Below are 4630 nucleotides of genomic sequence, written 5' to 3' on the forward strand. Positions count from 1 at the left end.
ATTATGTTTTAAGGGTATTGTGGAACCTCTGTCTATATATGCACTGCTCCAAGCTCCAACTACCTGTGTGGATTTGGGGCAAAACTCTAGAGCAAATTATGGGATTTAATCCAAAGTTACTAAAAGTTTTAGAAGCTACGGATGTGCCTAAACTCCATATTTGCCAAAATGCAACTCAACATTGAAATTATATTGCTTATGGAGAGTCATTTGAATGAATTATTATTATTATTATTATTATTATTATTATTATTATTATGTTTGTCAATTTATAGAGCTGTATTTGCTGAATACATTTTTGGATCAGGTTAGGCAGTACAAATTAGGTTTTGGGAGCCCAAAATACAGAAATATTTTCAAACAATAGGCCCAAGAATAAAGAAGTGTCAAATAAGTTGACACTACATCTACCGATAAAGCCTTGAAATATTAATTCTATAAATCCATCTACTTATGCGACCTTCAAATCACCCAATCTCAACCACTATAGGCAAAAATAATCTTATTCTGATTGCCAACCCATGCCGCTAAACCCATATTGGCAAAGATAATATTAAACTAATTTTAAAACACAAGCTGTACCGAATATATTTTTTGATTGCTAAAAAATAATTTTATTAAAGAGGTAACAAATGTATAAGAGAGTTACAATAAGTTGTAAACCTAAAAAAATAGAAAAATATAAGATGATGTGTTTAAGGAATACAAGTTGTTCAATACAATTTTTGGAGTCAGACTCCTCTCCATTACTGGAGAGAACAAATAGGTTTTTTAGTGTGTTTTTAATGACAAAAATGTAATAACAATATAAAGTGAGGAAATAAAAATGTCATTGTTTTTTGGTTTTTCTATATATTTTTAAGTAACTGTCATCTCTAGTAATGAAGAGGAGTATGACTAAATTTTCAGGAGACATTAACACGTATTGATAACTCAACTTCATTTTCGTTGCTTCTATAATCTATTGTGCAGACATTTGAGTTGAGTTGAAGATAATATCATTTATGACTAACCAAGTAGACTACATTATTGCTAACCAAATAAACTACATTGTTACTAACCATACTATACTTCAAAGCTTCTGACATTTCTTGTGGATTGGTATGCCCAAATGGATGATAAAGTGGGAAGATAGATTTGAAGGGAGGACAATGCTAAAATCAAGTCAATTGTATAGCAGTTGTCAAACTAAATAAGTGAACCTGCATGAACAAAGAGGCGTTGAGAAGATTCTGGTTACTCGTTATACAATCTGTGAAAGGGTCCTCCTCCTTGTGATGGAATGATTTTGCTTCTAAGTAAGGCCTCCATGGTTGGCAATCTGTCGTGAAAGAGTCTCCACACAGATGCAGTGACCTTCAATGTTGTTTTTTTATTTCTATAAGAGATTAGTAAGATTGTGAATATGCTCCTATCGCTGTACCTGTTTGACAAAAAACTTGTAAGCTGATTTTATAAAATAAATGTTTGATTTGTCATGATACCACACCCAATATCCTCTTAACCACCTCACTAGGTCACTTATGTGGGCATCATAAATATCATGCTACATGAAATGATTCCTAACCCATGCCGCTAAACCCATTTTGAAACTTAAGAATGAAAAGTAATAATGCTAAAAGGGTAATGAGTTGGGTGTGATAGTTTTGTTCCATATTGTGAGAAAACTATTAACCAAATTGATAAAAAAAAAAGTTGATTTGATTAAGTTCTATTTATATTTTTATTTTGTAGTACAAAAATAAAGTTGTACTATAATAGAATACTGCAGTTGTTATACTTGGTTAATCAATTATGAAGTTGTTAGGATAATAACTCAGTTGGTTAGTTCTAATAGTTACTATTTTAGGATTACTATATAAGTCACCTTTGGTAACTTTGTATTATATCAATTCATTAATAAAATTCAGAGTTACTCATTTTACATTTCTAACTCTCTTTCTCATCTCTCTCTTTCTCTCGTTCTTCTCTCTATCTCTCAATTTCTCTGTTTTACATTGTACCATGTCATGACTACCAACACAAACACTGCGAACACTGTGACCTTTCATTCTTCTCCTCCAATTTCACCTTCCGTTGCTTCACCACTTCAAGCGGCATCGTCACCGTTGATTCTTCCTCTACCTTCAATGAAACTCACTAAGAAGAATTATTTGGTATGAAGACACTTCATGCTTGCGACATTAACCTCTAATCGAGCAAATCGATTCATTTTGGGAACAAAAATTCCACATCGATTTCTCACTGATGATGACAGACTTATCAATCGCATTAATCCGACGTATCTTTGCTGGGAAGAAGTTGACCAAACTGTGTTTTCTTGGATCCTTAATTCACTTTCAGAAAGTCTTCAACCACGAGTTGTAGGATGTGTTCACTCGTGCCAATTGTGGGAGGAGTTAAATGTGTTTTGCAATTTATAAACACAAGCTCGAAGTCGATAATTGTGTTCTCAACATTCAGTCTTGTTCTTTCCAAGCTGATGGAAAGCCTAAGCCTCTGAGCCAAGCTGAAGAAGTACTTAATTAGCAAACTAAAAATGCCAAGGCTCAAAACTCTATTTTGAAGAATCTTGATGCAAGAGTGAGCAGAATAACTAATAGCATTGAACAAACTGACCAAAAGCTCCAATACTTATCATCCAAGATGCAGAAGTATAACAAGACTCTTCAATAACAAATCACCCAGCTTGAGGGTGAAATAAGAGAGATTCTAGAGGCTAGAACATGTTTTGGCGAAGATTTTGATCTGAAAGAAAGAGAAATCAGACACCTTCGCTCTCAGGTAAGAGATATGGATGATTATATCAATGCCCACACGGCAGCTCAGAGCAAAGAGTCTGAAGCTCATCCATTTCTCAACATTCCTGCTTTCCCAACATACTACACTCTCACCATTAAGGCTCCATATATCTTTCCAACAAGCTCATATAATAATCCACAATACACTTTCCCAACTTCCTATAGACCAAAGTCCCAAAGGACGAATGTGCGTACAGAAAAAACATCCAAGATCAGTAGTTCCTCCTCAGAGTCGCTACCCAATCCTGAACCAGGAACAACTCAAGGATAGTCTTTTCATAAAGATTCTCCTACAGGAGAACAACCTTTCCAGGCGATGGCCTCCATGGAAAAATCGTTGAAAAGGGAGACAAGACAAAGGTTGTCACCTCAAAGTTCAGAAACTGAGAAGTCAAGTGATCTAGAGAAATAATTTCTTCCGACTTTTGATTCTGAAATGAAGATGACCAATATCACAGATATGCTCATGGTCAACACTTCTACATCGAGAGTACAAACTGATGCATTCTATGAATCCTCGGAGGAAGAAGTGATTTCGTCTCCAAAAAAGAATACCAATTCCAAACCAAACGGAGGACCCTGGTTCACCTTTGATGATTTGCCTCCAAGAAAATGGAGAAAGAGACTCCTTGACTTTGGAGCATGGCTAGACACTAAAATGATGAAAGATGATGCAGACTCTTACAGAGTCATAGAGGAGTTTTGTTGCAGAATGACCGGTACCTTGAAAGAGTGGTACCATAATCTTGGACAAGTCAAGCAAGACCAATTCTATAGATTGCACAATACTGCTGAAGTTCTAGGGGCAATCCACTAAGAGTTTATCGGAGATATGAGCATCTTCGATAAAAAGATGAGACAAGAGTTCTTTGAAATGAAATGTTGCTCACTAAAGGTAAAAAAATCTAAGAAGCATTTCTAGAGAATGTCACAACGATTCTACTTGTTAAATGGCTACAATGACAACAGTTTGAAAAATACTTATGTAGCCTCTCTCCCACAAGAACTCCAACCCGAACTTCATAGGATGGTAGCCGCTTCACAGAAAGACTTCAGTGCCCTCACTCTAGGGCAAATTCACCAGTTAACATTAGAAGCTCTTGAAAAACTTTGCAAGCAACACCAATTCTTCTCTGACATATTGAAACAAAAGTCCAAATTCACTAAGGCATGCATAAAACCATACTTGGAAATCCAATGTAAAGAGAAGAGTTGCACTTGCTCCACAAAAAAGAAATTTCACAAACAAAAGTGCATTAGAATTCCCCGACGAAGAAAGAAGCCCTTGAAGTTCTTTCGGAGGAAAGGGAATAGAGGGAAGAAGAGTGGTCAGAGGTGTTTCATCTGTGGACAGAGAGGGCATTTTTCAAAAACTTGTCCAAACAAAACTGCCAAGGCCGCCAAACTCATTAATTCCTTAGAACCTTTAGAAGGGGACATAGAATCACTCTACTCAGAACAAAGTTCTGCAGATGATGAAACTATCTTTGCCCTTCAGGATTCCTCTTCTGAAGCCAGCCGAATGCATTTTTCCAATGGAAGTTACCAGCCTCAACCACATATTGCACAAGAACTGCTAAATTTTCCTGATGAAAATCTCTCGACTAAGCAAGTCCAACAGTTCCTTGGAATTCTCAATTATGTTCGGGATTTTATCCCCAATGCGGCAAAATGGACAAGCCAACTCTCTAAGATACTAAAGAAGAATGCTGCTCCATGGAGCTCACAACAAACCTAGGCAGTTAAGGAACTAAAGAAGATTGCTCAAAATCCTCCAGCACTTAAAATCCCAACCTCCGACAAACGAATCCTACAAACCGATGCAAGTG

This window comes from Lupinus angustifolius, chromosome LG17 (genome assembly GCF_001865875.1).
Source record: "Lupinus angustifolius cultivar Tanjil chromosome LG17, LupAngTanjil_v1.0, whole genome shotgun sequence".
Classification (NCBI taxonomy): domain Eukaryota; kingdom Viridiplantae; phylum Streptophyta; class Magnoliopsida; order Fabales; family Fabaceae; genus Lupinus; species Lupinus angustifolius.